At 41.0% G+C, this 12,567-nt stretch overlaps 1 non-coding gene across 1 annotated transcript; it reads left to right on the top strand.

The window, feature by feature from the left end:
* The first annotated feature begins 11,063 nt into the window (after positions 1 to 11,063).
* On the top strand, positions 11,064 to 11,137 carry Trnat-ugu (transfer RNA threonine (anticodon UGU)). The gene has a single exon. It is a non-coding gene; the product is annotated as a tRNA-Thr (tRNA).
* Positions 11,138 to 12,567: the final 1,430 nt, after the last annotated feature.

The following is a 12,567-nucleotide window of genomic DNA, read 5'->3' as shown; positions in this document are numbered from 1 at the left end:
AAGTTGTTCAGCAAAAAGAGGTCATTTTAAACTAGCTCTCTAGTACGTGGGACCAATAAATTAAAACGTAATGTTATTTTACCTTTTTAGAATCTCGCCTTTTATATATATTGCCCTATTACATTTGTTTACTTGTAAATACTCGTGTGTGTCACACCATGAATGAATAATCGTGAAATGTGAAAAGTTTCTTTGTGAATACAAATAGTAATGACATGGTGAACGGGAGAAAGTGCATCAAGAACCAGTCACTACATAGGTGTCAGTCTTTTTTATTTACGTAGCTTTGACTGGTCTTCAATTGCTCTTAATTTTGTTGTTCCCTAGGTGAAATAATACTGCAAGGCCTACTGGCACTTCTTATTTTTATTGTTATTTGTAATGTGGCTGAAATCTAATAAAATGCAATATTAAAATATGACAAGGAGAACATTTTTTGTTCTTTTACATTTCAGTTCCACTGAACTGGTAATTTCTTAAATTTATTTCGATTTCATCTTTTATTTCATTTTGATTCAGTATTACTCACCAAAATATAATTGTGGATAGAATAAAAGTCTACATTTTTGTAAATGGTAGTTTCCTCATAAGCTTACAGTATGAGGTGTATATGATTTCAAGTAATTGTTTCTTTATAATTCAGATTAAATGGCCCTGAAACTGATAGAAATAGTGATGTGTGGCTTCTTCATGAAGTCATCGCAAAATTACCCAAATGTCATCTTTACTTTAAAAATTTCAAACAAAAAGTTATTTCAAATTACTTTAAAAACTCTTTGGAATGAAGTCACCAGAAGCAGATGCTTACTAAGTGACGTTAATACTAGTTAATGATTCTTACTACATCAGTGAGTTTGAAGGTATTTTGCTAATCTGGGTCATAAATTATATTTAGGTTGATCGGTTTCAACTTTTTACATTTTTTATGTTTAGGTATGGCTAACATTTTCTTTTACCTGTTACAGGATCATTATATCGGTAGAAGTCAGCGATATTTGATCCTTCTATGGTCTGTGTGCTGGGGCTGGAGGGGCTTCAGAATAATTAAATTTCAAAATAAAACAATTTTAAGCACTTTGAAAATAAAAAATTTTAAACATACATGTCTTGATAATTTTTTTCGCACCATTCCCATTCTGATATTTATTTAATTAATTAGGTTCAATAAATTCAGATTAATAATTATATAGCTTAAAACAAGTTGTAAATACCAGGCTCTATTCCACGTGTGTAGATACAGCTGGAGCCAAACTTGACAAGTGAAGCTTGAAATATAGCTTGAACTCTGCCAACTTTGATGTTTGTTTCAAGCTTGAATCCAACTAACAGGCCTGAATATTCCAGCTTTGATCAAGCTTATATACTTGAACTTTACATCTGGAAACAAGTTTGAAACCAGCTTACTGTGCTATCTGGGTATTAAACAGCTCACAGCACAGCTGTCAGTATAACCATGAGCAACTAGAAATCATTTACTACAGGAGACATGTAGCTGAAATTAATTGTTAGTTAAAGGTTTGAAGCATTAAGGCGAACTGTAAAGGGCAAACAGCGCTGAAATGAGCCTCACTGCATCATAACGTCCCTGCAGGGAGCCTGTATTGGAAGACGTCCATACACTTAGTTAAATAATCTTAACGTGAGTGTGTGTCATTGTTGTGTACGGACTTCGTAATCGCTTAATAGTAACCTAATAGTGAATGTAGATTTTGTTTTGCAACGGTTTCTTGCTCGGAAAGTTTCAAAAGTCCCAAAATTATCGTATTTACGTTTGTAATCCTACAGTTAGGACTAAATACCCTGTAGGACTTGAAATTATGATAAACATGGCGGCGAGTAGAGAAGCAATAGTAAGGGGCTCAGGGAAAAACGTATTTTTCACCGATATAAAATGTATTCTATGCAGTGAAAGTCTTCTAAATGGATTAAGACTGTGTTCAGCGAGTCAAAAATGGATTTATACAAAATGTGCCAAACGCTTCGTCGCAGTAAACATGAAACGTGACAAGGGGGAAATTAGCTACTGTTGTTTTCAACCGACGTGTTTATCAAAACAAGAAAATGCACAGGAAGGAAACGCTGGCTATACACAAGAACAGGACGTACTTCAAAAGGTAAGCACGATTTGTGACTGTGGAGTAATCAGTTGTTGTTTACGATCAATGTGTTTATTAAAACAAGCAAACATGCAGGAAGAAAACGTCGTACAAACTCTAGGTCAGGATCTACTGCAAGCTAAAGAGTATACAAAGAACCTAGAAGAATCGATCAGGGAACTAAAACAAAAACAAAAAGTGGAAAATGAGTCATTTGCTAGTCCTATAATAAGCTGGCGTGTGAAACAAGGGATAAATTGGGATCGTAAACAAAAACAAGAAGTGGAAATCGAACAGAGTACTAGGCATAAAATAACCTGGCGTGTGAAACAGTGTAAAAATCATCACAATCTGAAAACAACGAATAAAGTTGAGCCTCCTGACACCAGTGAAGACTCGATCAAACAGGGGACTAAAAGTAAGGATCATATGTATGAGACAAGTGAGAATAATAGAAATAAAAGTGAAGTATACATCTTCTCAGACAGCCACGGAAGAGGCTTAGCAGAAAAAATGGTCAATACGCAAAACAAACTAAAAGTAAGCGGAAGCACCAAGCCAGGCTCGCCGTTAAGTGAAGTGTTGAAATCCTGGGGAACATCCGAAACAAAAGGTGCGAAATGTGTCATTATAGGTGGAGGAAACGACATTTATAGAAACGAAAGTATCAATGCAAGAAGAGTACTGAGGGAAACCCTAGGGAAAGCTACTCATTCTGAAGTATATGTGCTAAGCTTTCCTCAAAGACACGACTTGATGGTCGAGTCCTGCGTAAATAAAGAAATTACCAGAACAAATAGGATATTTAGGAAGATATGTAGCAGCTTCCCAAATGTGACTTTCATAAATGCAACAAGCTCACACAGAGAGCATTTCACAAGGCATGGTTTACACAGAAACAACCGCGGAAAAACTATTCTGTGCAAAGAAATTTTGGAAAAATTTGACAAACTACAAGGGCAGACACACATACCCATAATACTACCAATGAAGGAAGAGGCAGGAAAGTCTCCACTGTGCCACATAAAAGAAAAAGAAACAACCCCATCACCAACAGAAGCAGACCCACAAACCTCACCATGCCCGATAGAGGAAAAAGAAGCAACATCATCAGCAACAGAAGAGGTCCCACTACCCCCACCCCCAAAAGAGGAACAGATAACGCAAACAACAGGAAAAGAAGTAAGGTCATCACCCGACAGATAAGATATGGGAGGGGAGAAAGAAAAAAGAAACCTATCAGGGATCAGGACTTCCTATATAATGAAGCCCGAAACCGGCCAACCTACAAGAGGCTGTCATCGAAGGAAACTCAGGATTTTCACTGGCCCAAGACGAGCAATGCCACAACATAGCAGACAATCTGAGAAGCACACCAGTACTAGAGTGTTAAAACCAGATGTACCCGGAGACGACAAAACCAGGAGAAAATGAAGGGAGAAAAAACATGAAGATAATGTTATGGAATGTAGAAGGACTGAAAGACGCAGCATGCATAGCTCCAACACACTTTCTCGAAGGTTATGACGTAGCAATATTCACAGAAACTTTTCTCACAGATCATTGGCAACACCCTAAATTCTATAGCATAAATATGCTGGCAAAGCAAGGAGAAAGGGGGCGAACCCAAGGGGGAATAACAGTCCTACTGAAACCGTGGATAACACCAATTATAGCGACAACAAAACTAAATCACTCCATTCTAATAGAAGTAAAACACATCACAATATTAACAACCTACTTCCAGCCAAGCGAATCAGCCATAGACATAATCGATGAACTGGGCCAACAAATAAGACGGAGCAAGAAAGACATCCCTTTACTTATCGCAGGGGATTTAAACTGTCGGTTGGATGTACAGAATCACAAAACAAAATTAGTAATCGAATCACTACAAGAAGAAGGCCTCATCCTGCTAAACGACACAAACGTCCCTACGTACTTCTGCCATAATGGCAAAAGTGCTATTGGTATCGCCCTCATAAGAGGAAACATAAAAGGGGACATAAGCCCACTTTGGAATGCAAATCACACACCTATAAGAAAACACATCCCAATGAACATAGTCATACAAAGTGATTGGAAGGCAAGAGAGAACCGAGAGAAGAGACTGCTCTCAAGGAGACTGGATCCAAGGAAAGTGGAAGAATACCACGACCAGATAGAACAAATTGAGTCCTTAATCGACAACTCAAAAGTAGAGGAGGCAGCACTTGAACTGGAGAAACTCTTAAAGCAAGCAACTACCCCCAGGAAAGAGAGAAGAGCTAAGCCATGGTTCGACCAAGAGTGTTACCAGCAAACAAAAGAAGTACTGCAAGCCTTACACCGACTAAAAACGGACACAGATAATCACTCACTACTACAAACATATGCTGAGAAAAGGAGATCCTACAAAACACTAACAAGGGAGAAGAGGGAAGAAGACTAGCTGAAGAAGCCAGGAGAGAGCCATTCATTGCAATCCGCCCCCGAAAGCAGGCACAGTCACACTATATAAGCATGGAAGAATGGACGAGACATTTCAAAGACATTCTCAACAAAGATTGTAGAGAAGGAGCACAGGTAGCAAGTCAAGAGCTCACACCGCAAGAGATGGCAGCCTGGTCCCCACTCACTCCGAATGAGGTCCGAAACATCATTGAATCAACAAAAAGGAAGAAAGCAGCGGGACCGGACATGCTTTACAACGAATACCTTAAAGACACAGCCCATCTGCTAGCACCAACCCGGACAAAACTTTATAACAAATGCATTGAAACAGCAAAAATCCCAGGCCGGTGGAGAAAATCAGTAGTAAGGGTAATGTACAAAGGGAAGGGCGACCCAAAGGACACAAACAAATACAGAGGAATAGCCTTGGAAAACAACCCTTTTAAGGTATTCACAAAACTAATCACAGGAAGAATAAGACACACTTTGGAAGACCACCTCCCAGAATCTCAATTCGGGTTCAGGGAAAAAAGATCCACTATCACAGCAGTGGAGCTGCTTTTAAAAAAACATATGGGAAACCATCGATAAGAAGCAAAAATATTATGCTGTATTCATAGACTTCACGAAGGCCTTCGACCTGCTCGACCGGTCATTAGTAAAAAGGATGCTCGACGAAACTCTGGGAAGAGACAGCGTCTGGACGAGGATCGTAAACTCCATAAATGAATGGAATGAGATAAGGATCTCGGACAACCTCGACCTGTCTGAACCAGTAAGGCAAACAAACGGAGTACTCCAAGGAGACCCACTAAGCCCGCTCCTGTTCATTCTGGCAGCAAAGGACATTATGGAAATCGCTCATGACGAAGATGTCGAAGCATGTGCCTACGCGGACGACATCGTGATAGGCTCAAAAAACTTAAAGAAACTACAGGAGACTATAGAAGACGTGGAAAAATGGTGCAGAAAACACAAGTTTGTAAACAACACCGACAAAACGGAAATGATGGTATTCAGACCAGGTGGGCAAATCCCAAAAACGACGAGAATTGCACTACAAGGAAAGCAAATATCTATCACAAAAGATTACAAATATCTGGGTATAACACTCCAGCCGTCCGCAAAGTGCTTCACTAAACACACAACAGAGAAAGCGACGCAGGCCATCAGAGCGATAAACGAAATGAGTTCCATCAGAACACTAAATCTAGACACAGCTATGGCACTCTTTAAATCAAAAATAATACCGATACTGGCTTATGGGATAGAAATCATATGGATACACCTAAATGAAAAGAACTTAGAAACATTGGAAAGAGTAAAAGCAACCTATATCAAAAGAGCATTGGGGTAGCAAAAACCACAAGATCGAGATTAGTCTACCTTCTCGCCCGAGAATCTTTCCTCATCGCGGATCTAAGGACAATGTTCTTACTTCCCAACACATCAGCATCGGAGAACCTACTAAGATCACTACTCAAGAAAAGAGAGGAAGTAGCAACGGAATTCTATGGATCCGAGGCCATGATCGACCGCACTTGGACAGCAGCAAATTTTGAGATGAGACACGTACTTACAAGACTCGCAGTACACGGATTCCACCATGAAATTTGTGCAAATACAACATACCACGGACCGTCAAACCTTTGCAAGTGTACCTTATGTGGGCAGTCTTGTGAGAGATACCACATAGTAACATGCAACAAGAGGACCAGATCAATTAGAGACTATGCAATAAATGGTTCAAATGATAATCTGTTATAATACCTGCACTGAATGTAATCTACTAAGAATTATGCAGACACTCGATACATCCTTGTAATTCACTCTCAAATGATTGTAATCTAATGTAAAACTATAATGGCTATTTTGCTGCAATAAATCGTTTAAAAATTATGATAGGAGTATGATCAGAAGCGCCTGGTGTTATCTTCGTTCTACACGTAGCAGCCCTGACCGTCTCTTATTCCCGCGATCGATATTGACTAGAAAATTCGTTATAAACGAGGCTCGAAGATAAACTGAGAAATTGGTTTAAGGTGGCAGGGAAATATTGATGAGTATTTTAGTGTGTATTAAACTGCGTGGTAGGGAAAATATTGATGAGAATTTCAGTGTGTATTAAATCACGTTTACAAAGACTAAAAATATTTTTGTTTGCAACATTATCTGCAACGTGACGTGTTGTGTGAATTGAATTTGAAAAACTGTTCTTATTTACTTCAGCAGGGTGTCGCTATCCGACTTTGAAGTTTCTTTCTTGTTTTGTTATTTTTTCTAAGTTAATTATTGTATTTTTATCTCTATTTCTCTAGTGTGTGCTCCTTCCATATGTGTTTAGTAACGCTAGCAACGAGGAGCTGACTGGCCCCTACTAGACTGTTGCACATTACTAGAATCGTGAGCTCTGTATTTCAGCGCCGTACACAAAAATAAAGTTCCATCGTTTAGTTTAACGAAAACAAGAAGAAAAGAAATCACCATTTTGGCGCTAAGTGTAACTGTTTTAGTAATGGCATGGCAGAGTCGCAGGACCTAATTCGTTGACACTGCACTAAACCTCTGTGCATGCAGTAATTATTCTAATCTTATCCTCACGATCACTATGTGAGCGATACGTATTGGATTGTAGTATATTCCTAGAGTCATCATTTAAAACCCGTTCTTGAAACTTTTTTAATAGACAGTCTCGATACAGTTTACGTCTATCTTCATGAGTCTCCCAGTTCAGTTGCAGCTGTATGTCTGTGACACACTTCCACGGATCAAACAAACCTGTGACCATTCTTGCCGCCGTTCTCTGTATACGTTCAATTTCCCCTGTTAGCCCTACCTGCACACTTGAGCAATATTCTGGAACTGGTCGCACGAGTGATTTGTAAGCAATCAAAGAGAGGCACATATTTCAGGAAAGCAATCCCTGTGAAGCAGTAATATGCAGTTACTGTAACATTTATTGGCAGCAGTGGATTCCAATCAAAGCTGTACATCTTTGTTCCTCATTTCAAAGCCAGTTATATATCAAATAGATCCTGCAGTTTGTAACGTTTTGTTTGAAGGAGTATGTAAACGTAATTGAGTTACGTTACGAGGACCCCATATGATCATACTTTTGACAAGAAGTCAAGGGAGGGGCTAATGGTGGTGGTGGTTGTGAGGAGGGGGTGGAGGGCTTGGGGAATGGAATATCGCTTAATAAAAGGAGAGTTTGGGTTCTCTACCGACAAACTGGTAAAATTTAGTGTTCTTAAAGTAGTTTTTGGTAACGTTTGGAGGTCAGGGTAAAAAATGTGATTTAATAAATAGTAAGACGCCTATTTTAACTTATTTGATATTTATTGGTTTAGATACTAAGCCATTTTTCACACTTATTCTTTTGTTAAAATGTGTTTGGAATGCATTGTAACCTATATTGCAACATAATTATTAAAAAAAAAGATTGACTCTGTTGGAGTAATATATTCGCTGATTTCTGAAGTCATTTTATCCAGTGTAATATGATACTCCATGGGGAAGGGGGGCTATAGCCTCCATAGCCCCCCCCCCCACCGCCCCCCACCCCCACTCATCCTTGCCACTGCCCCATAGCGGTACTGAGCCAAATGCTTTTCGGAAACCAAGAAATACTGCATCTACCTGGTTGCCTTGATCCAAAGATTTCAGTATGTCATGTGAGAAAAGTGCGAGTTGTTTCACATGATCGATGTTTTCCAAACCCATGCTGGTTGGCATTGAGGACGTTATTCTGTTTGAGATATCTCATTATGTTTGAGCTCAGAATATGTTCCAAGATTCTACAAGAAATCGATGTCAAGGATATACGGTAGTTTTGTGGAACGCTTCTACTACCCTTCTTGTAGATGTGTGTGATCCGTGCCTTTTTCCAAGAACTGGGCACGGTTTTTTGTTCGGGTGATCTATGACATTATAGCTAGAAGTCAGCCGCAAATTCAGCATAGTGTCTGACGGGGTTTCCATTGGTGCCTGGAGCTTTGTTCAGTTTTAAATACTTCAGCTGTTTGTCGACACCACTGAAACTAATAATTATTTCATTCATCTTTTCAGTGGTCCGAGGATTGAATTGGGACAATTATTCTGGGTTTTCCTCTGTAAACGAACATGTGAAATCGGAGTTAAGCATTTCAGATTTTGCTTTGTTACCCTCAATTTCAGTTCCTGTCTCATTCGCTAGGGACTGGACACTAGCTTTGGTGCCATTAACAGACTTTACGTATGACCAGAATTTCTTTGGATTTTGTGAAATGTCGTGTGACAATATTCTGCTATGGTATTCGTTGAATCCATCACACATTCGCAGCAAACGAAGGTGTACTAACAGGTCCCAACCTAACGACGACCTCGTAATTCGTAATATATTTATAAAAGATAGTTTAATATCCGTCACAACCACGATTATTAATTTAAGCTGTGCTGTTAGGTTCCAAGCCCGCTTCCATAGCCGAACTGTAGCCAGCGCAGTAGCTCAGCTTGTTCACTCAGGGTATTGGAGACTCTCTTGATCAAAAGCTGAGTGAGGTTCACATCGAGAGAAATTGGAAATGTGTCATGCGACACTCTCAAAGAACCATTGAAGACATAACACGAAGAGACGGATCGAAAGTAAGAATATGAAAAAAGGAGAAAAAAGGAAAGAAAAATGGGTCATCGCGTCTGACTCTCTTGCGGAGGATCTGGGTTCAGTTCCCAGAATCGTGCTTTCATGGAATTTTTACTCGGTGGGAGGACTAGAACGAGTTGTACCCACGTCTTGATACCAACTGAGGAACTACTTGAGTGAGTAGTAGCGGCTCCCATGTCTAAAAAAAAGTAGTCCACAACAGCCGTGAGAGTCGTGTAATGACCCCATGTTCCTCCATACCGCATCCGGGGTCAACGAAACTCTCTCGTGGGCCTCGTACGACATCTGAATGACGTGACATGGCCAGTGGCGGATAAAGAAAAACCCCAAGAAGGGGGCGCTAAAGATATCTTGAGGTAGCTTTACTTTTACCGTAATAAAAAATAATCAAGTCACAGGCAAAGTTTAATTCTCGAATAAACATTTTATTCTCACTAAAAAATCCAACGCCAGTACACTTAGCACTGAAACACACACGGTCACCCTCCGCGTATTTCTAATATCACTAAGCACAACACTGACTGAAGTCCGTGTTAATAGCTAGTAATCGTAGTTGTTCACTTTTATCACTTCCAAGTTATCGCAACGATCGTAGCTTTCAAAAAGCGGCTCTACTTCCCTTATGTATGTGGCTCGGTTATTTCGAGAACATTCGCTGTCAGAATGTCCGCTTCCAGACTTTTATGTAGTGTGAACAAATAGCTACTGTTAAAAGCGACTAGCCAGTATGTACCTTACGACGCAACGCATAATATAAGGGCGAGTTCCCAATGATGACGCCATCCGGCAATTTACGTGTGTGGAACTCTCATTGTCGATTGCGTTGCTTTCTAGTGCATTCGATGTTTTTAACGCATTCCTATGTAACAATGCGTTTTTAGGAATTTTCTCGAAAGTCACTATTACCGGAGATATACACGTCTATAGTTTCGTAATACGAGTTAGGTATGGGAAACTATTGTTACATTATTAGTAAAAATGTCGTTAACGAGTCTCTATGAATTACTATTATTAATACTTTACAATCAACTGATGACTCTCACTCTTGACTAATCTTCACGCTTGCACTTGCTTCAACTATGACTTTATACTTATTTATTCTTGTCTCAATATTTCTGCTTCTGAATGTAAACTAGCTTCCTATTCGGCGAATAGTCCGTATTTATAACGCTACGTATCGAAAGTTCTCTGTACCAGAGAACAGTAGCATTTTCGCGACTTATCTCGAAGAAATGACAGACAGAATAACGTATAGAGGTCACTATAATGGCCGCGACTTTTGGTTCAAATGGCTCTGAGCACTATGGGACTTAACTTCTGAGGGCATCAGTCCCCTACAACTTAGAACAACTTAAGGCTAATTAACGTAAGGACATCACACACATCCATGCCCGAGGCAGGATTCGAACCTGCGACCGTAGCGGTCGCGCGGTTCCAGGCTGAAGCGTCTAAAGCCGCTCGGCCACAACGGCCGGCGCCGCGACTTTTCTCGTAGGTGTATGTTAGCTGTCTATGTGCCAGACAGAAATACGCTGTAGCAGACGCGCGTGCTACTTAGGAAAGTTCAATTACTCCATGCAGTCGAGTCGACTGGCAAAAGAAACGAACTAATAGCGTGATGGTGACTGGCGGGAGCGGCGGGGGTGGCAATGTGTGCGGCCCTGCAAGGGGGGGGGGGGGAAGGGGGGTAGGACTCGTACCATATAAGACTAACAGGGAATATTGAACGTATACAGAGAAGGGCAGCACGAATGGTCACAGGTTGTTTAATCCTTGGGAGAGTGTCACGGAGATACTGAAGGAACTGAACTGTCACACTCTTCTAGCCAGACGTAAACCATTCCGAGAAGAGTGCAAGGGATAAGACCTTGCAGTCGCGCTATTCGTCTGTGTCCTCGGTGGCTCAGATGGACAGAGCGTCTGCCGTGTAAGCAGAAGATCCCGGGTTCGAGTCCCGGTCGGGGCACACATTTTCAACTGTCTCCATGGAGGTATGTCAATAACACCTGTCGGCAGCTGAGGGTTTCAATTAATTATCATTTTCAAATTGTTCAAATGGCTCTGAGCACTATGGGACTTAACTGCTGAGGTCATCAGTCCCCTATTACTTAGAACTACTTAAACCTAACTAACCTAAGGACATCATACACATCCATGCCCGAGGCAGGATTCGAACCTGCGGCCGTAGCGGCCGCGCGGCTCCAGACTGTAGCGCCTAGAACCGCTCGGCCACTCTGGCCGGCTGATTATCATTTATCTTGAGAAAGTCAATCAAGAGACTTTCAAGAATCGGCTTAAAATGATTACTCTGGGGATATACTACAACCCTCACTCACATTGGGATCATGTGGATAAGATTAGAATAATTACTGCACGTGACACACACACACACACACACACACACACACACACACACACACACACAGGTATTCAAAAACCATTCTTCCCGCGCTCCATACGTGAATGGAACAGGAAAAAAACGTAATAGCTCGTACAATGGGATGTACCATATGCCATGCGCCTGGCGGTAGTTTGTAGAGTACAGATGTAGATGCAGAATAAACCGAGTATCAATTAAATTATTAATCTTGTTTGTCACAAATATTTGACTCCTTTTTCTCTCCTATCGCAGCAATTTAAGCTGTGCTATTACGCATACTGCAAAGTTGCGTATTTCGTTGTGGTACAAGTAACCAGTAAGACTCCATATAAGCGGCTCTCAATTCTCGTTAGTATGCACGTGCCCAGCTACGAGTTAACAGGTGTAGAACCGCATTTTGCCTTCTGACGTGTGCGTCGTGACCTGTCGTAGGTTTCGCCAGAGGACAGCAGGTCGGTTGGGTGACACGGTGGTGTTTACAAAACCTAACGCCGAAGTTTCGCTAAGTCCCAACCAACCACAAACTTTGTCGCATGTCCTGTGTTGACGAGTTCACGTGCCCTGACAACAGGTTCTGTAGCAGGCAGTGCCGCCCGGGCGTTCGTGCGCGCGTTGTTACGAACTGTAAACTTGCTCCAACCCATATTTAGCAAGTCATTTTTGGAAGTGCTGTGTGGTAAGAATGTGAGAATGGTTTTAGAAAACATCGTAGCAGATCTTTTGAATCGTTTTCTCGGAGACTATGTCGAAAATTTGGACCAATCTCAGTTGCAAATTGGAATATTTGGTGGTGAGCATGGCGACATCGGGTGCGTCGTAGTTCTGTTGCGTAGCGATATTGTAAACAATTTCTAGGTCGACAGAAGTGTCCGATCCCACGCGTCGGCTTTGACCCGTGACGTAAGGGTGTTGTCATGTGTGCCGTCATCCTGCAAGATTTAATTTTAAAACGAAGTGGACTCAATGAGTTAAATTTGCCGGTGAAAACTGTGTATGGGCATTTCGGTAAGTTACCT

Source organism: Schistocerca cancellata, chromosome 12 (assembly GCF_023864275.1).
Source record: "Schistocerca cancellata isolate TAMUIC-IGC-003103 chromosome 12, iqSchCanc2.1, whole genome shotgun sequence".
NCBI classification, from domain to species: domain Eukaryota; kingdom Metazoa; phylum Arthropoda; class Insecta; order Orthoptera; family Acrididae; genus Schistocerca; species Schistocerca cancellata.
Note: the sequence above shows the minus strand (reverse complement) of the source record. Positions and strands in the feature narration are given on the sequence as shown.